Genomic DNA, 22886 nt, shown 5'->3' on the forward strand with positions numbered 1-22886 from the left:
ACGAAGACCCAACACAGCCAAAAATAAATAAATAAATATATTTTTTTTTAAAAAAGGGAAATCGCTGGATCTTTCAGGAATTATTGGCCCCTGACTCTAAAGTAACACAGTCCAGGATGTCACAATTATATACCCAGCAGAATAGGGACATATTAAAGCGAGATGACAATTGAATTTTGGGGTCTAATTCTGCTACAGTGGTACCCGTGGGTCTGCAAACCCATACTGTGGTTGTTTCTACATTTTCTGCTTATGGAGATGACTGAATGTCCATGTTGTCTCCCTGATCCCCCGAATGAGCGTTATTATGCAACAAAGGGCTCAACAAAACATCTGGAGCTTCCTGTCCTTATCCAAAGTAAAGCTGCACGCTGGGGGAATTGCAGAGGCTAGTCCAGCATCACAGGTTTGAAATGTGTAAGGTGTTGTGGCAGTAGCTACTACTTGTCTCCCAGTGGCTGTGCTCCCCTTTTCTCTCATAGAAGTAATATCTCCAAATTTTAACTAGGAAAATAGCCACTCAGAAAAAAGGTTACATTTTCCTGCCATACATATTGTACCTAGGTACAATCTGACTAAGTTTGGGCCAATGAGATGTGAATGAGAATGATGAGAGCAATTTCTGGATCTTGCCTTTATAATGAAGTGATGCATCTACCCCTTCTCCTTTTCCCCTTTGTGCCAGCTGAAATGCACACCAAGATACCACCTGAGTGACAGTGTAAGAACAAGAGAGGAGTTAGGTCAGGGATAGTACCACTATGCCAGCTCTAGTCTGGTTATACCAGGACTTTCATTTAGTGAGAAATAAATTTTCATCTTGTTTGTGCCTGTGTCATTCTGGATCTCTTTCCAGCAAACGAACTCATATGCATACAAACACAGGTAGTGATTCCTGTCATATCCCCATAAAAAACAGCAGCAGCAACAACAACGAAACCTTTCTTTGGTTTGTGCAGATGACCGCTGGGTCTTGGAGAATGTCAGTGGATTACTGTAAATTTAAACAAGTGATGATTTTAAATGCAGGTGCTATTCAATATGATCTCTTTAGTTGAGTAAGTCAACACAACCCTGCTACCTGGTATTCAGCTTTGTTCTCACAAGTGTCTTGTTTTTTTCTTCACCCCAATAAACAGAGAGCACCCAAAGGAGCTTGCTTTGACACATTCTATTTCAGGTGTATGCAATAATTTAGCCTTCAAGGATTTGATCATCTCACCCTTCTACAGAACATCATACTGGTCCACTACATCAATGGCGTCATGCTGATAGATGTTGAATGTAGGAAGTGACAGACTCTAGATGCATTGAAGAGATTTATGCATGCCAGAGGATGGGAAGTATATCCAAGAAAAATTTAGGAGCCTGACACCTCAGTGAAGCTTCTGGGGGTCCAGTGAAGTGGAGAACACTAAGATACTTCTTTCAAAGTGAAACGCCATTTGCTTCACTTTGCACCACCTACCACAAGATTATTATGAAGATTGTTTATCCCAAAAGTACTGAATTAGATTAAATAAATTTAATTGAAGGGAAAGGGAAGGTAAATAAAGTCAGGGTTCTTATCCATATTGAATCAACTTTGGAAATGTTTTGGGTGGTTATAAACATCTTGGACAAATGAGGTATGTGAGAGACCTTATGCTCTGCATAGTTTAAATTAATTGCATACAGTATGGGATAAGAAAGCCATCAGTCACTTGCAGTATGAAGAAAATTTATTATTTGCCTAGTTAGAAGGTAACTTTATCAAATGTAGGATATGGAAGTCAAAGATGCAAGGAGGAAATGTGCTTGGTGAAATGAAATGAGAAACTAGACATGCAGAATGAGAAGAAATATGCACATATAAGCCTTTTTTAAAAAAAGAACTGAAAGAACCCTCACACTTTGCTTGGAAGATAAAATGGTGGAAATGGTCTGGTGGTTTCTCAAGAAGTTAGAATTACCATATGGCCCAGCAATTCTATTCCTAGGTATAGCCCCAGGAAAATTGAAAACATATGTTCACACAAAAACTTTTACATAAATATTTGTCACAACATTACTCATAATACCCCAAAGGTAGAAATAACTCAAATTTCCATCACCTGATGAATGGATAAATAAATATGGTATGTTCACACAACAGAATATTATTCAACCACAAAAAGTAATAAGTACTGATAGATGCTACAACACGGAAAAACCTTGAAGATATTATGACAGAAATCAGATGCAAAAGGGCATATGCTGTATAATTCCACTTATATAAAATGTCCAGAATAGGTAAATCCATATAGACATAAAGTAGATCAGTAGTTTCCAGGGGTTGGAAAGAGGAGAGAATGGGTAGTGATTGCTAATGGGTATAGGGTTTCTTTTTGGGGTGATAAGAATATTTAGGAATTAGATAATGATGATGGTTGCACAACTGTGTGAATATACTAAAAACTACTGAATTGTACACTTTAAAATGGTGAATTTTATGGGATGAAAGTTTTATCTCAATTTAAAGAAGTGGCAAATGCGATAGCAATCTCTTTTCTTGCCCTGTGTGATATCACGTGCTTCTGGTTTTCCTACTACTTCTTTGGCCACTCTGTATAAGTTATCATGCATGTTTCTCTTCTTTTGCCATCCATTAAATATTGGTTTTCCTCAGGGTTCTCTCCTAGGCTTTCTTCCCTTCTTCTGTTTTCTCCTTATACAATCTCTGTTGGGTAGTAAGGAAGTCATTGCTTTGAAGAGTTTTGACATGCGACCACGATTTAGTTAAATAACCCAGTCCCCCAATAACATGCTTCAGATTTCAGTTACACAGTATATTAACTGTGAGTAATTGCATAAAATATAAACTTCACGGCTAGCTCCACAAATCCCTACGTAAATAACAGACGTGCTTCATAATCAGTGACCAACCACATCACTTCTTTCAAAGTCTGTTGGTGATTGCCATTGTACATCAGTTATTCAGTTCATGCACAGACAGCAAAGCCTGTAGTTGGGTTGTCTCCTTGTCTCTCGGTGATAAACTTGTATGACATTTAACAAAAATGAATAATAGAAAAAAATGAAAGTTCAGCAAAGAAAATAAAAGTGATAATGCAGAAGTGAAATTGGATGTGATTAGATTTGAAAATGGAGACAGCAGAATAAAGCCAGGATGAGACCTGGGCTGCACGAAGCCACTGAATGAACAATATTGAAAAAGTCTGATAAATCAAAAACAAGGTAACGTGGCTTCAATATTGTTTAGTTTAAGTTGCCTTCAGAACAAGAAGCCGCTAATGGTGGAAATAGAGAATTTACTTCTACTTTGGATTGAAGACTGTAATGAAAAAATCCAATCAGTTTAACTAGCATTTAGGCCAAACGTTAAAGCTGGGTGCTGCGTTGAAAAAGACAGTAATTACAAGAAGACTGAAGAAGAACCTTTTACTGACAGTAAAGGCTGATTTCATTGTTTCAGAAATTGGCATGATTTTGCAGAATTCGAACTGAAAGCAAATGGAGTTACAAGAGAAATAGCTGACTGTGGGAATGTTGAGCCTGTCACTGTTCCAGGGACTCTAGACATGCAGTCACAGAAATTTCATAAAGGGGACATATTAATATAAATGAGGAAAGTGGCTGTTGACAAAAAGAATGATGTCCCAGAGGAAGTGACACTGGCAAAAAAAAAAAAAAAACCTTCATATTAAAGGAAGTCATGGAAATATTTCACAGCACTGAAAGTACAAAAGACAAAATGTTGGAAGCTGATCCAAACTTAGTAAGGAGTCTGATAACTTGCCAAGTCATAGAAAAGATGCTCATTCTGTATCTTTTTTTAAAATTAATTAATTTATTTATTTTTATTTTTGGCTGCGTTGGGTCTTCGTTGCTGCACGTGGGCTTTCTCTAGTTGCGGCGGGCAGGGGCTACTCTTCGTTTGGGTGCACGGGCTTCCCATTGCGGTGGCTTCTCTTGTTGTGGAGCACAGGCTCTAGGCACGCGGGCTTCAGTAGCTGCAGCACGCAGGCTCAGTAGTTGTGGCACAGGGGCTTAGTTGCTCCGTGGCATGTGGGATCTTCCAGGGCCAGGGATGGAACCCGTGTCCCCTGCACTGGCAGGTGGATTCTTAACCACTGCGCCACCAGGGAAGTCCCTCACTCTGTATCTTAAGTTATATGATAAGAAGGCAAAGACTATTTAAACTCCTTTTGATAAGTTTTGTACAAAGAAATAAAACACTTCAATTCTCAATATTTCTAATGTTTTAAATTTTCATGTACTAAATATTATAAAACTAATATTTTTCAATTCCCCCAAATAGAGTTTTTAATGTTTTGATTAAAACATTTTAAAGGTCATAGACCAATTGTAATTCTTCCTATTGATTATTAAGATCACTGCATGGTTTCAGCTTGCAAAGTCATTTTTATGGTCCTGAACTACCATGCAAAGTGAGGACTGCCTGTATTCATTATGACACAGATACCGAAAACTCAACTCAATCTAGCTTAAGGGAAAAAAGGCATTTTTTTTTTAGCTCACATTTTGAAATGTCCAGGGTAGGTCTTATTTCAGCCATGGCTGGATTCATGGCTGAAATGACATAAAAAGAACTCAGCTTTTCTTCACCTCAAATCTATGTGTTGGTTTTCTTCTCAGGCTCTATGTGATGACCTCCAGTGACTGTCACTCTCACGGTAGCAAGATGGCTGCTAGCTCTAGTTTCTTATTTTTCCAGGTTCTAGTCCAATGGGATCAAACAGAATAGGCCTTCTTTATCAGTAGCTCCTGTACAAGTTTTTAGGTTCCCACTTTTTTACTAGCTTAGGCTGCCACTCCTATACCCCAATCACTGTGGCCAAGAGTATGAGATCTTCTACTTGAATTAGATCTGGGTTTCCTATTCTATCCTTGGGGCCAGAGAGGGACCCCTACTCAAATCACACAGACTATTGGTGAGGAAGTGCAAAATACTCAAAAGAAAACCAAATGTGTTGGCAGACAACATAAATATGCAGGGCATACTCCTTGGACATCATCCAGTCCTACAGCTTTCATTATCCTCCATTTGAGAGTGGCTCTAAGATCTGTCTCCAGAAATTATGACCTATATTCCCAACTCCTTGCTAGACAGTTCCCCTTCGGTTCATTGCAAGCAACTAAAAATCCATGTATCTGAAGGTGAACCCATTTCTCCTCACCCCCAGCCCCAGCCAAATCTATGTCTCCTCTTGGTTTCCTGTCTCAGCCAGTATCATCACTCTCCACACCAGTTTTTCACGCTAGAAATCTGGGACATAGCTTGCCTCCTGACTCTCCCTTACACTTGATTAAAATCCATCACCAATAAATTCTTGTTAATTGTACCCCTAATATCCTTGAAATCAACCCACTTCTTTCTGTCCATATTTCTCTTACCCCATTTCAGCTCCCATCTTTATCTCTTGACTGCACCACAGTGTTACCATATTTTAACTTGATGTCCAGCCACTTTTTTATTGTGGTAAAATACACATAACATAAAATTTATCATCTTAATCTTTTTCAAGTGTTCAATCCAGTGGCATTTAAGTACATTTATATTGTTGTGCAACCATCACCACAATAAATCTCCAGAACTCTTTTCATCTTGCAAAACTGAAATTCCACACACATTAAACAATACCTCCGTATTCTCCCCACCCTGCCCCTGGCAACCACCATTCTACTTTCTGTCTCTATCATTTTGACTACTCAAGATGCCTCCTGTGAGTGGAATCATATAGTATTTGTCTTTTTGTGATTGGTTTATTTCACTGAGCATAATGTCCTCAAGTTTCATCCATGCTGTAGCATGTGTTAGAATTTCCTTCCTTTTTAAGACCTAATAATATTCCACTGTAGATCTATCACATTTTGCTTATCCACTCATCCATCAGTGGATGAGCAACTTGGGTTGCTTCCATATTTTAGCTTTTGTGAATAATGCTGCTATGAACATGAGCGCACAAATAGCTCTCCGAGAGCTGCTTTCCATACTTTGGGGTATATGCTTCTAATTTAATTTTTAATGAACTTCCATACTCTCTCCCATAGTGGTGGCACCAACTTACATTCCTACCAACAAAGCACAAGGGTGAAAACTTTTCCAACTCCTCACCAACACCTGTTATTTTCTGTTTTTTGATAGTAGCCATCCTGATGGGCATGAGGTGCCAGCCATGGTTTCTGTCTTCTAAACTTTTTTCATACTGTAGCCAGAATGACCTTTAATAAGCATATGGTGATCATGTCACTACCCTGTTTAAATCCTTCAGTGGCTCCTCCTTGCCTTCTGGATAGTCTGGCCCCCTTCACATGTGTCACAAAACCTCTCATGATTTCCTCCCTTGCTTACTTGTCTAGCCTCCCTCTCAACTGCTCCCTTTTCCACGTCTTCCCTTCTAACGCATTTCGACTTGTTACACACACATGTACACTCTGCATTTGTCGCTCTGAAACATGCTCAGGTCTGTGAAAATGCTACATTTCCCCTCATCCAGCACCATTTCTTCCGTCAGACGCTCTTTCCTCTTTATCACCTACTCGCTCCTTCTTATCCTTGAGATCTCAGAACAGACAGCATTTTCTCCAGGAAAATCCCCTTCATAAGTTCCGTCTGCCCAAGCTATGTCAGCACCCCTACTATGTGCTCCCAGAGCACTCTATTCTTGTCCTAACGTAGCATTTCATCACATTCTATAATTGTCCGCTTACTCATATTTTTCTCTGGTCCTGTGCTGTCCAATATGTGGCTGTTAAACACTAAAAATAACTAGCGTGACTGAGGAAGTTAACTCCTAGTTTTATTTAATTTTAATAAATTTAAATTTTAAAATGATTGGGTCATTGATGGACAAATTATTAAGTATATTTAGAACAACTTGGATATGTGTCTTACTTTTTCAACTGTAAGTTTATTCAATCTAAATACAGTTTCAGTAACAGATGAAAATTAAGCATGTGAATGGAGATGTGCTGTAAGTATAAAACAGTCTCTGGATTTCAAAGACTTATGCAAAATAAAAAAATGCAAAGTATCTCATTAATAACTTTAAGAAATTGATTACATGTTAAAATGATAATATTTTGATGTGTTAGTTTAAATAAATTCTTAAAATTAATTTAAATTGTAATCTAATCACTTTTAATCTGGCTACCAGAAAATTTTAAATTATATTTGTGGCTCACCTTATATTTCTATTGGACAGCACTGACCTCTACTGTAAGTTCTGTGGGGACAGGAATCATGACTGTCTTATTTACTTATTTAAAAAACATTTGTAACATTTATCATGTGTCAGGTATTACTCTACGCATTACTTACAATTATAAGCATTTACTTTTAAAATTCTTATTATAGCCTTTTTAGTATTATCATTATCTACATTTTACATATGAGGAAATTTGCACAAAGAGATTAACTTAGCTGGTTGAAGGTCACAGAGCTGACCTTGTGGAGATAGTCTGTAAGGATCCAGACTCCACACTCTGTAATTTTGTTATGCTGTCTCTTGTTCATTCTTTTATTACAGGTGTCTACCCAATTAACAACAATATGCAAGTATTCTTCTTCAATTAATCAAACTGTTATTCAATAAGCATTAGCAGAATGCTTATGTGCCAGGTATTGTGCTGTGTGGTACGGACCTGGCTGTGAATGAAACAAAAGCTTTAATTTTAAAGAAACTCTATTCAGTAGTGATGACAACGATATGAGAAAATGATAATACAGAATTGTATTAAACAGAACAATTATACAATACAAATACACTATTTGAGAACACATGAAGTTGCACCTACCTTAGCTGAGAGATGAGCGATGTGATGGGAAGAGTGAGGGAAAACCTTAAAGGATAATTAGGAATTAGCTACACGTGGGTAAGTGGGAGTGGTTGGTGAAGTGGTTGGTCCCCCCCCTACTACGCAGGGGGGACCAGATGAGCAGAGGAAAGAAATAGCCTGGTGTTTGCCGCTGAAGTGGTTTAAGCCAAATGAATAACAAGTTCAGATTTAACTCCATGAAAGATCACACTGGATAAAGTTGGAGAAGAAATTGGAAGGAAGAAACAGTATTATACAGCAGAGAAACAATGAAGAGTCTGATGGTCTGATCCTGAGCATAGATGATAGTAATTTAGGTTAAAGTGGGGGTAGTGATAAATGAGACACATTTTAGAGATATTTAAGGGATAGAGTAGACTTAACCTGATGTTTGATTGGCAGGAGGGTGGTGTTTGTTGCAGATGTTGCAAATTACTTAATCAATATCTGTTTTCACTTTCTTCTTCGTTTTTTGAGGTGCCAATGTGCTCATCTCGAGTCAATGGATCTTGATGGGGTAATACAATCATAGTGATCCTGTTCCCCACTTTCTGGTCTCCCCTGCAGCTGGGTCAGTCATCTGGCTTCTCTGACAAATGAGCCGTACAGAGAAGTCTGCTCAGAGGTTCTTCAGGGAAAGCTTTGTTTCCTGGTGGACTCATGGCTGCTGCTGCTTTTTTCTGTTTTCCTGAAAGAGAAAATGATGCAGCTCTGTCTTGATTCCATTGGGCAATGCCAAGTGAATTGCAAAAATATTGTTAGGCATTTTAAAGTTATTGAATCAACACCACAGCCACCTACCTTGAACCTACATGTTATGTGAGAAACATAAAGCAATAGCACTTAAGCTGCTGTTAATAAAGGATGTGTAAACTGAGTTGTTTACTACTTGTAGCTGAACACATGTCTCTTTGATAATGGGTTAAATGAGAGTTGTCAAGGCTTTTCCCTGGTTTCTGACTTAAGCAACTGGGTGCATCACTGGAAAGCCTGGGGGCAGAACAGGGTTAAAAGGAAATTTCTTGAGCTAAAGATTGTTTATGCTAAATGTGATGGGAGTGGGTATAGCCAAGTGACAAGTAGGCCATTCAATATACATGTGCAAAAATCAAGAGAGAGAGAGAGAGGGAACGAGCTCTGGCCTGGAGACACAGACTTACGAATCATTAACATATTAGTATAACAGGTCAATTTACCTAGGGAGATAAATATATAATAAAAGAAAAATATATTGCTAATGAAATCATACCTTTCTAGTATAAATATGACTTCTAATTCTCAGCCTTGCCCTAAAATGTGTAGGGATCCAGGATGCTGGAGCTGGGATGTTATCTGGCTGGTAGTTTGAACATAGAGTATGACATCACTTAAATATAGGATGAAAGCACGTAAGAAAAGAATACTGACAGTTGCAGTATCTTGATTAAGGTTCCCCAAAAGCAGGCCCTGAGACAACAAACCAAGTATTTCTTTGGGAGGTTATCCCAGAAAACATAAGTTAGCGGAATGGTGAAGTGATACAGGAAAATAAAGGAAGTGAATAAAGGATGTGTTATCAGGGAATTACCACTGTGGGTACCTGGAGCTTAAAACTGCCAGAGAAATCATGAAGCCACTGAAGAACATATACCTCAGAGTTATTCCACTGAGTGCGAGGGAGCTGGGAGCTGGGAGCTGGGTATGTATACACCAATTTCCTTTCTTTCCCACTCAGCTTTACTGAGGTATCATAGACAGATAAAACCGTAAGATAGATAAAGTTGTGTCCACCAATTTCTGTCAGCCATTGATGAGGGCTGCTCCCATGCACATGGGCAGAGCAGGCTCTACAATGAGATGCATGTGCTGGCAGCTGAAAGTCTGGTCAGCATGCACTAAATGGCAAGGTCCTAGGGGCTATGGGAAGGGTGTCAACAGCATCTAAGATGGAGCATAATTAAAGCCAAGAAGGCCATGGGATACAATGGAGGCAGCCAGAAAGGAGTAAGAAGAGTCGAAAGAGGAGACGAGGCAGAACCAGAGGGAATTTTCTGAGCTAAACAAGGTCTTCTGCAGTCACTTGAGCATTCCAGCAACCTTGGGCACCAGCAAAAGGGGATATTAAAAGTGCTCACCAGCTCTAAACATAAGGGATGCTATGGTATAGAAGGGCCATTTTAGTGGCATTTGAAAAGCAACTCCTGCTTTTACTACTAACTTTTAATTCTGAGTAAACTAAAAATGCATTTTCCCCTCTTAACAAAAAATAACCCTTGGGACTTCCCTTGGTGGCACAGTGGTTAAGAATCCGCCTGCCAACGCAGGGGACACAGGTTCGAGCCCTGGTCCGGGAAGATCCCACATGCCACGGAGCAACTAAGCCCACGCGCCACAACTACTGAAGCCCGTGCGCTTAGAGCCCGTGCTCCGCAACAAGAGAGGCCACTGCAATGGGAAGCCCATGCACCGCAGTGAAGAGTAGCCCCCGCTTGCCACAACTAGAGAAAGCCCGCACAGCAACGAAGACCCAACGCAGCCAAAAATAAATAAGTTAATTTATTTATTTTAAAAGATTTATTTAAAAAAATAACCCTTGAGAGAAAATGAAACAAAGCAACCAAAAAACTGCCCGCTGCTAAAATATTTTGCTCCATCTGTTTCAATGGAAGGAAAATTTTTTAATAAGAATTCTCTGGAGACTTTGAAAAGTGAACAGAAAATATTCATATTTTTTGGTGATAATTTGTCAGTGGGTGACTTCTTAGGCTCAATGCCAATCTATTGATGATCTTGAATGTAAATGACCTTTCTAGGCCAGAAAATGCTGTGAAATCCCTGGAAGGACTAGGGCGTTGTGATGTGAATTATAAGGAGCCAAAGGGGTGTCCCATCTGCAATCAGAAATGAAAATATCCTGCAGGCAGTCTTGTTTTTCACAGTTTGCTTGGAAATGTTTTTTTTAAGAACCAGAGAGTCTATACGCAGTCATATTTATTTCTCATTGTGTTGGAGCTTTCACCATGTAGGAATCCAGAAGAGGATTATGTTAAAGGGCGGCTCATGTGCCCTGAGGATTTAGAATTCATCAGGCCCAAATGACCTTGCACTTTATACAATGTGTCCAGCGTCAGGGTCAAGCTTTCCTGCTCACTTCTCAGAGGCTTTCTATGAATGAAAATGACCCCTGAATATGACAGAGAACTGAGAGTTGGTTGATCCAAGAATATTTTCTTCCAGAGAGACTATATTCTGTTAGATCTGGTTATAAAACACAAAGAAATTTAATTGGCTGTTCTGGAACATTTTACATTTTTCTTGTAATAGCCCATCTGGCATGGTGATGTTTGAAATGCCATTGTAGGATAACATGGTACTGGTCCTTGAAGTAGCATAAAACCTGATGTATGTGGAACATGCTGTAAACACCACAGGGAAAGACTTTTTTTTCATGGAAAAGCTCAGTTTCCTGTAGCACAATGACCTGAGCGCCGAGGACACATAACCTTTTTTTTTTTTTTTTAAGAAAGCAAATACAAAAACCCCTAGTTCATTCTCTCTGAATAACTTTCCCCAAATGGTGATGAGAACATAGCAAAATCATGTACAAGTTAAATAACTGTGATAGCAGCTTCTAGAAAGTTGTGACTCGAGTAAAAGCATTAGAATATGCATGGTTTTCAAGCAGAAACTGTTAGAACTGAAAGAATTATTGAGCCATACCTACTATAAACCTCCCAATTTCCTGCTTAAAAAACCAAAAACACATAAAACAAAACAACCACAGACACCAGACTAGCAAGACTGGCATTCAGCAGAGTCGGGAAGTGTAAGGATAAAGCCTTGGCTTCTGCTCGTCCTGTTGGGGCCCCTTGAAAAATGTCCTCAAGGGATGAAGAGTTTGTTTTGAAAACATTTGCCCAATAGCCTGAAAGTTCCTCTCCTGTTCCGCTAAATGATGCTGACTCAAGCCTCCTCTAAAAAAAACTAATATCCAGATTTTTACCTTCTCATTTGGTGGGACTGACAAATTTGCAGTTCAGAAGGAAAAAGAAGACATTTAAGAGAGAAGAAAGGGGCAAGATAAGCATTTCGGTAATTCATTTAAAACATAAATTCTGGCCCAAAGTACTATATTTGGGGAGAGGATGAGAGGGAAAAGGAGGACTCACCACTACAGTGCTTCTGTTTTGCCTCTTCTGCCCACACACGATTTTAATCCCAGGACCTTTCCAAACTTATAGTCCACCCTCCACTTCTCATCAGAGGCCAACTCCCTCTTCAAATCTCCTCCATGTTAAGGTATTAATCTAAGTTAAAGCATTAATATATTCATGTACCACACCTCCAGGTAATGTGTTTGCATTTCAATAGGAAACTTCTGGAAAAAATGCATTTTACCAATGGAATCATTCAAATGGTGGGAATTGTGGGTAGCATAGCAGGCCATTGAAAAAGATGCATTTGGGGTGGGGTGGTGAGCAAGTCTTTCTGCAGCCAAGGAATTCTCCTCTGAGCTTGGGGAATCTCCCTCTTCTCTAGCAAGTCTGCTTCTGTCCCAGAGGGAGACTTTACCTCCTTCCTCAAGGTTGCATGCTGCAAGTTGCTCACTGCAACCCAGCCATGACAAATGGGTCAGGAAAAGAGTGATCAGGGTCTGCGTCCTGTACATATTTCACCAAGACCTGCATCAGTATTCTTAAAATAGGGTTTCCCAAGGTATGTGTTGCAAAATTATATAGGAGAATGAATTTACATGATCAAATAAGTTTGGGAAATGATTTGTACCATGCCATCTCCTTGGAGGGTTGTCCTAAGAAATCCTACAGTAAGTGTCAGGGTCAGGGATTTTACCTCCCTTCCAACTAGCAAGATAGCTTGTCCCCTTTTTATGGATGCTGGGGGAAGACATGAAACTCCTGGGTCAGAGACAAAGACCTTTATTACAGCAAGTAGCATGAGTAGCATGTTTGCCTTTGTTCCCCTCGTCCCCCAAAGCCTGGAAGGAAATGCAGAGGGGACCCAGGGGATGCTGTGCATCAGTGGATTTGTTTTACAGCTGAGGAATTCACCTAAGAACTTGGGGAGTCTACCCCTTTTCTCAAGTCTGTTCCCAGAGGGAGACTTTACCTCCTTCCTTGAGGCTGCGTGCTGCAAAGCCTCTCACTGCAGTACAACCATGACAAATGGCCCAGGAAAGGAATGATCAGAGTCTTGCAATGTTGGCACAGCCAGCAAGAATGTACAGGGATGCCCAAGGACTAGAGCAGGTTGCTTCTCCTAATAGTAACTAAACTTGCTTAATTCTGTTAAACCCAGAAATTCCCAATGTGTATGACCAGACAACAGCATTCAGTGGAACATATTTTGAGAAAGTTGATTTCTATTTGTTCACACTTTTGGACTCCACATGGTGGAAGTGGGTCAGAGTGTTTCATTTCGGTTCCTCCATGGGTTTAAAAAAATTTTTTTTAATAGTATCAATATAAGGGAGAGGTTTTCCAATATGGGACCAGGCAGGTATTTTATTTTCAGGATTTACCATCTTCTTCCAATCAGTTTTCCTTTGAACCAAATCTGGGACTCACATACACTATTTTTTTCTGATCAAGGTAATCACTTCCAAGACCAAATAGGAATGGTTGTAGATTTCTCTATTATTAATCATCGTCCTAGTTTTATCATTTAGGCTTCTGTTGAAAAGAATTTCCTCTGGAATTTTAAGGAACACTTCTTTTCCAGAAGGTCTATTCCATTATGTTTGGTCTTCATCTTTCTGTTAATTTGAAGAATCTTTGAAAATATAATCCCTTTAACAAATTTTGATGATCAGTCTTTTGGAAAGGAAGATACTTATATAGCTTAGTTTTTGTAACTTTATTCATTCCTTGGCCACTTTTTTTCATTCTTACGTGTGAATGCTGACCATGCCTCTGCTCTTTCACCCTTATCTCTCCCAATTATGGGGAACTCTTCTGGAAGTTATCTTTTCTCGTTCCACATCTCTCTCTCATTCTCCTCCATTTCTGCTGGTCTGGATGCCTATTTTAATTAAATTACCATGTAGACTTTTTCTTTTCTGCTGAACTTCACTCCAGGAACATGCAATTGATGAACTTCACTCCAGGAACATGCAATTGATGACTGCTATTCTCTAGCTTCTTTCCTCAAACTTTATCTTCACCATTTACAGTCTAAGTGTCACCCAAATCCTCACAAAGGTGACTAAATAGCAGCCTCTTCAGCCCCCTTTTCTCATTGTACCCACATGATTTCCTTTTTGCTGGCAAGTCTTTTGCTATTTTGTAATGGGGAAAAAACATGAGCTGCTTTTTCAAATCTTGTGTTTATATTATCAACCAAACATAGCACTAGACGTTCTCTTTCTTTTGGCTTTAATTAACTGGAATCTTTGTCTTCTGTCAAAAATTCAAATTTTGGTATAAGAGACTTTCTTTCACTCCTATTTTGTATTATAAATGATCATTCTCAGTTTTCTCTGTAACGATATTTCACATGCTCATATAGAAACTGGGCTTAATTGCAGTTGCAATATGATATTCCCTTGAAATCAGAGGGTGGTAAGCATCTGTTTACTCATAACTCTGAAAATGGAAGCCGAATCAAACATCCGTGATAAATCATTAGCCATGAATCAGCCTAACATATTGTGAGAATGAATGTCGTTTTCTCCTGGAGTTGCTGATCATTGCAAGGTGTTAAATATTACAAAATGACTATGTACCTATATTGCACTCATTTAACCTGATTCTTCTTTGCCATTTCCTGCTCAGGAAATTGGGCTCCATCTAACTGCACAGCTGGTTTGGCTTTAGAAACCTCACATTTCGACCCAAATGATCAGGCTGGTTGTACAGCTAGGCAAATCCAGGGGTTTCAACATAAAAATCTTTAGCATGTGCCTCAGTGATGTGAGGGAATCAGAGTTTTTCTGAGTGTCTCGTCAATTAACAGAGAGATAAGGAACCACCACCTTAGGAGCTGTTCAGGAGGAGATGTTTTTAACAAGACTGGTAGATCTGGCCTCACACTGAATGTTCTCCTAGTTTTCAGGAAATTATTATTTGGAAACAACTGAAACTTAAAGGACATCAGTACATTTCTACTTTTATATTTTCATGGGAAGACATTTTTAGTTCTGATTTCTCTGACCCCCACCAAAAAGACATACTACTTCTGAAAGTAGGAAGCTAAAGTAATCAGGAAGAGGGGAGACTTTTGGGGTGAAGATAAAATTCCTCCCACCCATAAATTAGAATGACTTAGTACCAAAAAAGATGAAAAAACTTAGTTTATGAAATCACGAGGGCAGGACTAGGATGAAGAGTTCCACTGACTACTTTGTGCTGGGCACAGCTCTAGGTGCTGGAGATTCAGTAAGGAAGCAGAGAGACAAAAGTCCCTGCCCTCACAGAGTTTACATCCTAGTGGAGGGAGGTGGATAATAAACCATGAAAGTATATTAGACAGTGACAGAGCTAAGGAGAACAATAAAGGCAGGAGAGGGATTGGAATGTTGGGGGGGGCGGGGTGTGATACACTGGGTGGTCGGAGAAGACTCCACTGAGAATGTGGCCTTTGAATAAAAGTCTGAAGCAGGTTCGGGAGAGAGCCACACACAGAACTAGAGCAAGTGCATTCTAGGTGGAGGGGGAGCAAGGCCTTGAGGCAGGATCGTGCCTCTAAAGTTACAGGAGCAGCAGAGAGGCCAACCAGGGGGAGCAGCAGAGAGGAACAAGCAAGGAGGCTGAAGCAAAGAAACGAGGGAGAACTGCAGGCAACCAGGGCAGGAGGTAAGGTGACAGAGGCGGATGATGAAAGGCCTCAGCGGTCATTGTAAGGATGTTGCTTAGGGACAGACGCTGTTCCTGCTTTCTCAGAATGTATCATCTGGCAGGGGAAAAATACATGGATGATGATGATAAAATGAGATGACTATTGAAGGTAGGAAAGAACAGGGTGTTATGGAATCATAGCGTGCTGGGTCCTAATGTACTGGATGGGTCTCTCCCATGAGGAAAGTGTGTTTGTACTGAGACCAACAGGATGAGCATGAGTTAGATGCCTGGAGGTGGTGATGGCTCTGGGTGTGAGCTGCAGCTGTTTCTGGGGCCACAAGCAGCAGCAGTGGGAAGAAAGAGCCCTGAAGCGAACATATCAGGAACCGAGAAGACATCTGTTAGGACGAGGGCCGAAGAACAAGCAGGACAGTGCTGCAAGATGAAGCTGGGGAAGGGGGGCCATGGCAGGAGGCAACTGGATTATAAAAAGGGTTTGGATTTTACCTGAGAGCACTAGGGAGCTGTGGAATATTGTGAACAGGGAGATTACGTGATTGGGTCTGTCTTTTGAAAGATCACTCTAGGTCGAGGGTGGAGAGCAGACTGAGAAGAGCAAGCTGTGAGAAAGGGGAAACAGCTAACATTCTCCTGCAGTGGCACAGGGAGGACGGGACTTGGGACTTTCAGACTTTGCTGGTGGTAGAAGGAACGGAGAGACGGGAAACACCTGAGAGACATTTACGGACTAGAATAGATAGGACTGGGTGATTGATTGGATGCGGCCTTGCTGGTGGGGAAGTTTAAAGTGGAGAGAAGGACCAAAGATGTCATTCAAGTTTCTGGCTCTGGCAACTTGAGAGATGGTGGTGCCATTGACTGCAAAGAGGGGACAAAAGAGAAGGAACAAGTTCAGAGATGGATTTTGGCTTTCGGAACGTGCCATTCGTGCCATTCCCAAATAGCATTTGCTGTATTTTTTCCTGTAACTCCTTTCCCTAACCGAAAATTTTAAAAAGATCTCTTCGGATTATTCCTTGAGTGACTTAGATTAATCTTTATGCTTTACTAGAGGAATATCATTTCAAGGTAGCATTTCCTACAGATCTTTCTGTAAACCTGTATAGCTATTAGGGACTTGGTTTCAGACGGAATCACACAATGATGCAGGTTGTAACATAGCTAAGCATGTGGCGCCATCTTCAGGACAGTTTATTAAAAAGTTATAAAACCAAACAGATTGAAAGGCAAGCCTCTGCCCCAGAATTCTTTTCTAGGGAGCGAGTATGACTCCATCTTGTTTGGTAATAAGAAGCTAAAAAAACGTTTCTTCCCAATCCAATTGTATGCCTAAATTCTTGTCTTCCTGAGAATTATAGTTCATCACAGGATATAGGAAAGATGGTGACCATTTTTCCTTTGAAGTCATTCCAGTTTGAAAGTGTCTGTGAGCTGGACAACTGAGCTTTGCTGTGGAAAAGCCTGGAGAGGGAAATTAAGGCAGCATCCCTTCAGGTTTTCTACCTTGGTGCCCAGATTCTCTGGGGCTTTTCCAATTTCATGTCATATATTTATGTTCTCCACTAGGTGCCTCATTAAATGTATAGCCAAGTGGAATTTAATTCTTATGCATTTGTAACAGTGACAGTTTGCATGAATATAAAAATTAGAAAAAAATTGTTAGTCTTTGCACCCAAATTTTTTGGATAGGGAATGTAGTATCATAGAGTAATATAATCTACACTTTAAAAATAAAAGGTTGTAAATAAAAATCAATATTGTACCATAGCTAAGCACAATGAGGAGGAATAATATAGCTCACGAGATGACTTCTATTTTTAAAATCCTCTCAGCCTTTACTTATTCTATTTGAAGAGGCTCCGCCCTTTCTTTTTGCAGGATTTGGTTATGAAAACGTGCATATATGTGTTTATCAGAATGTATCTGCCACCTTCGTGTACAGGATATACTGTTTAACCTACACCGAGCATTTAGCACAGTCTCATGAATAACTGGGAGATAAACAGCTTGGCTTTTACATGGAGGCAAGTGGTTTCTACCATCTTGTGGCACCCTGCTTGCAAACGGGCTTTCTTCCTAGACTGCTCTCATTAAAAATGCATATCAATTTACATTCCCACCAACAGTGTAAGAGGGTTCCCTTTTCACCACACCCTTTCCAGCATTTATTGTTTCTAGCTTTTTTGATAATGGCCATTCTGACCAGCGTGAGGTGATACCTCATTGTAGTTTTGATTTGCATTTCTCTAATAATTAGTGATGTTGAGCGTCTTTTCATGTGCCTCCTGGCCATCTGTATGTCTTCCTTGGTGAAATGTCTATTTAGGTCTTCCACCCATTTGTTAACTGGATTGTTTGTTTTTTTTGATATTGAGCTCCATGAGCTGTTTGTATATTTTGGAGATTAATCCTTTGTCTGTTGTTTCATTTGCAAATATTTTACAACCACTATGGAAAACAGTATGGAGGTTCCTTAAAACTAAAAATAGAACTACCATATGACCCAGCAATCCCACTACTGGGCATATACCCTGAGAAAACCATAATTCAAAAAGAGTCATGTACCACAATGTTCATTGCAGCTCTATTTACAATAGCCAGGACATGGAACCAACCTAAATGTCCATCAAAAGATGAATGGATAAAGAAGATGTGGCACATATAGACAATGGAATATTACTCAACCATAAAAAGAAATGAAATTGAATTATTTGTAGTGAGGTGGATGGACCTAGAATCTGTCATACAGAGTGAAGTAAGTCAGAAAGGGAAAAATAAATACCGTATGCTAACACATATATATGGAATCTTAAAAAAAAAAAAAAAGGTACTGATGAACCTAGTTGCAGGGCAGGAATAAAGAGGTAGACATAGAGAATGGACTTGATGACATGGGGTGGGAGGGTGAAGTTGGGCGAAGTGAGAGTAGCATCGACATATATATACTACCGAATGTAAAATAGTTGGCTGGTGGGAAACAGCAGCATAGTACAGGGAGATTGGCTCGGTGCTTTGCAATGACCTAGGGGGATGGGTTAGGGAGGATGGGAGGGAGGCTCAAGAGGGAGGGGATATGGGAACATGTGTATGCATATCGCTGATTCGCTTTGTTGTGCAACAGAAACTAACACAGTATTGTGAAGCAATTATACTCCAATAAAGATCTATTTAAAAAAAAAAATGGGGCTTCCCTGGTGGCGCAGTGGTTGAGAATCTGCCTGCCAATGCAGGGGACATGGGTTCGAGCCCTGGTCTGGGAAGATCCTACATGCCGCAGAGCAACTGGGCCCGTGAGCCACAACTACTGAGCCTGCGCGTCTGGAGTCTGTGCTCTGCAACAAGAGAGGCCGCGATAATGAGAGGCCCGTGCACCGCGATGAAGCGTGGCCCCCGCTCGCCACAACTAGAGAAAGCCCTCGCACGGAAAAGAAGACCCAACACAGCCAAAAATAAATAAATAAATAAATAAAATTTTAAAAAAAGAAAAAAATGCACGTCTTTCCGTTAAGGAATTCTGAGTCCCAGAGTTCCTGTTAATCTTGAAAGAGAACACATTAATCTAAATTCAATTTCTCGATAAATGGGGGCCCAGGCCACCCCATCAGTGACAGGTTTGGGTTTCTTGGGGTTCAAACTGGGCTTATAGCGGGGGAAGGGGAAGGGTGGGACATACAAAACATGTGTCCAATAATAGTATCTAATAGTATTTATGTGTTTACAATGTACCGAGTGCTTTTATGTGGACTATCTCACTTAATCCTCATAACCTATGGATACTTTTTTTAATGAGTGGGTACTTTCATTATCACCTGTGTTCTACAGATCAGGATACTGAAACTTAGAATTTAAAATAATTTGCTCAAGGCTCACACTCAGTGTTTAGTAAAGCTAAGGAAATAAATTCTAATCTAGGCGTTCTTTCTCCAGAGCCAACAAGCTTGACCAAAAGGTCAAGCTAACCCTTAAAGGGAAAATATTTCACCAAAAGGAAAACAGCCCTAATCAAGAGCCATGCTAATAGTCTGAGCAAAAAATTCAGAGAGCAGAAGGGCAGGGATTGAGGGCAAGGGCAGAATCTGGAGTGATGCTCTGAGGTACAGAAGTTCCTCTTCCCTTCTTGATTGTTCCAGAATCTTGGCACTGCCTGGGTAGGGGAGCCCTGGGCAGGATACAATAACATAGGGCCTTGAGACTTCTGAGGGTGAGTCTGGGAGACACTGGGACTTGCAGAGATGAGAGGGTGGGGAGCCAAGGAATTCACTGTTGTCTTCTTTCCATTTTGTTTTAGGATCAAGGCTCGAGACAAAGGGCCACAGTCCCTGATAATATAAGCTACCGTGTGAGGTTAGTAACACACACTTAGCCCACTGAAAAGGAGCAGAAATAAATAACATCTTCACCCTCTTCAGTCAGGCAGAGTTTGGTGCACAGAGAACGGCGTGGGCATAGCTGAGGTCTGCTGAGAGGCCAGCAGGCAAGTCAATGGGACGATGATGACCCGCACAGCAGCGCCAGCTACAGGGATGAGAGCATAGGGCTTGGAGTCTAAAGCCCTGGTTCCAGGCTGAACACGGCCACTAACTGTGTGACTTTGGGCAATTCATTAAAATTATTTGATCTTTAATTTGCTCAGCTGAAAAACAGCAGCAAGAGCTACTGAATAGGATTGTTGGGATATCAAAGAAACAATGTATGAAACACTGTACGCTATAATACTACTGAGTGCCTTGTATGTGCTAGACATTGGGGATAGAAAATTAAGCTACAATCTTTGCTCTCAAGGAGTTCACAATCTAATGACATAAATATTGGTTATCTTTAGTATCTTGAACCCCTCCCTTCTTTCTAATTATCCCTTTTACCCCACCATTTGGATATTGTCTTAGTTTGGACAATGATTTGAGTGCAAAAGGTTTATTTGGAGGTGCAAGGAAACAGAGGAGAGGTGTGGAAAGTGATACAGGAGAGGAAAGATCCTCAGCACAGGGGGCCAGCTACCACCTTAAGCCACTCTGGAAAATGCTGCAAAACACACAGCTCAGAGGTTTCCCACCTAAGGAATGGGGGAGTCAGAGTAATTTAACACCAACTTTTAACAATTATTGGTTGGAGATTTCTTTTAGTGGGTGTTAATTTCTTGGCACCTGCCAGGGGTCCAGGCAGAGTGTCTCACAAGCAGCTTCAGAAAAAGGCCTGGGGCAGAGAAATGGAGACACTGGCAGTTGGGAGATGGCTGGCGCACATTGAAGTCATCGAGCCAAAGATGTGGGCAGGGCACTGACAGCATCTGCAAAAGGTGGTCCATGTCTGAGGGTGCCAGGGTGGGCTCCCTCTCTCCCAGGACCCAAGGCAAAACCAGGAGAGAGGACTCTTCCCAACACTTAGCACTGTAGATGAAGGGGAGAAGGAGGCTAAAGATATGCTAACACTTTCTAAAGGCAGAATTTACGCTTGAACTATTGTACATTTGCAGAAATTTGGCACAGGTGTGTAGCTCAATAGAATAATTGCTCTGCTGTTGAACTTTCTGTGATGGTGGGAATATTCTATAGCTTCACTGTCCAGTGCAGTAGCCAACAGTCCCATGTGAGTTGCTGAGCACCTGAAATGTGGTGTGTGTGACTGAGGAACTACATTTTTACTTTTATTTAATTTTAATTAATTTGAATAATCACATGTGGCTAATGGTTACCATGTTAGACAACATAACTTTAGAGCAGTTTAATTATATTTTATTATTCATAAGAAATTGTTCAGAAATCATCCTAATCATTTTCTTCGTTAAGGATAGAGGTAAATCAAAGATGTCATATGGCTAAGTGTTAAAATCAATATTAATTTTGAATTGAGCACAACTGAATATCACCACCAACTTAATAGAAACTTCTGGGAAATGGGAATAAACGTGAAGTCTTCCCAACATTTGTTACAAAAATGTATTATAAAAAGTTTAGTGGTCAGATTTCTAAAGTTTGACACAACAGTCCAGAAACAATAGTATCTCAGCAGCTCTAGTGCATATGATGATTTTAAAGGATGACTGGACTGAAGTTGGTGGAGAAGCAAGATATTTTGGGGTACATGATTTTTCTTTACATTTATTTCTTCATATATATATAATTTTCATTAATTATACTTCATATTATGGTTTATATTTCTATAAGTATTTATGGACTCAAATTCCATATAACGTGCTTTACAAAATTAATTAGTTAATACATCCTCTAAGTCAGATTAATTATTATCTCTTTTTCCCTTTTTTTTTTTTAAACTGTTTAAAAGTTTTTCCAGCAACAGAGGAATGGATAAGGAAGATGTGGTACATATATATAGTGGAATATTACTCAGCCATAAAAAAGAATGAAATAATGCCATTTGCAACAACATGGATGGATCTAGAGATTGTCATACTAAGTGAAGTAAGTCAGACAGAGAAAGACAAATATCATATATCACTTATATGAGGAATCTTAAAAAAGGGTACAAATGAACTTATCTACAAAACAGAAATATAGTTACAGATGTAGAAAACAAACTTATGGTTACCAGGGGTAAGGGGGGGAGGGATAAACTGGGAGATTGGGATTGACATATACACACTACAATACATAAAATAGATAACTAATAAGAACCTACTGTAGAGCACAGGGAACTCTACTCAATACTCTGTAATGGCCTATATGGGAAAAGAATCTAAAAAAGAGTGAATATATGTATATGTATAACTGATTTACTTTGCTGTACACCTGAAACTAACACGACACTGTAAATCAACTATACTCCAATAAAAATGTTTTAAAAAGTTTTTAATAATTGTTTTTGTACATAACCAATAGCTTCCAGAATCATCATTTTCATTGTTCTTGACAGTTTTTCTGCTTTAATGTATGTTCTGCAGTGTGACTCAGCTCCTGTGTAACTGGGATCGGGGATTGACGTTAGCTTGGAGGTTGTGTTGGTTCACGTGTGATTTTTCCCCAGCATGTTAGTGCTTTGTACCACTGTGTAACAGCAGCTGAATGCAAAGTGCACTAGGACAGCTGAATGCAAAGTGCACTAGGACAGCTGAACATCTTGGGCTGGGCTGGACTGTGCTGTGCCAGCTCATCCACTGTCCTCTTGGTGCCATCTGGCCTCCTGCTCTCCTGGAGGTGCTCATGGCATGGTGCTCCCTGACCTTTGTGCTCTTGGTCCTCATCTCCATTACTCAGCAGCCCCAGCTCTTCTATAAGCTACCTTTAGTTTTTTGGTTTTTGTTTTTTTTATGTA

At 40.1% G+C, this 22886-nt stretch overlaps 1 long non-coding RNA gene across 1 annotated transcript in view; it reads right to left on the reverse strand.

Moving 5' to 3' along the window:
* Window positions 1-7773: 7773 nt before the first annotated feature.
* Window positions 7774-22886, reverse strand: part of LOC133099286 (uncharacterized) — a 137110-nt gene continuing 121997 nt past the window's right edge. The window contains exon 3 of the long non-coding RNA XR_009702314.1: window positions 7774-8509. This is a non-coding gene — a long non-coding RNA (uncharacterized LOC133099286). The remainder of the gene's footprint in view (window positions 8510-22886) is intronic.

The sequence above is a fragment of the Eubalaena glacialis genome, chromosome 1 (genome assembly GCF_028564815.1).
Source record: "Eubalaena glacialis isolate mEubGla1 chromosome 1, mEubGla1.1.hap2.+ XY, whole genome shotgun sequence".
Taxonomy (NCBI): Eukaryota; Metazoa; Chordata; class Mammalia; order Artiodactyla; family Balaenidae; genus Eubalaena; species Eubalaena glacialis.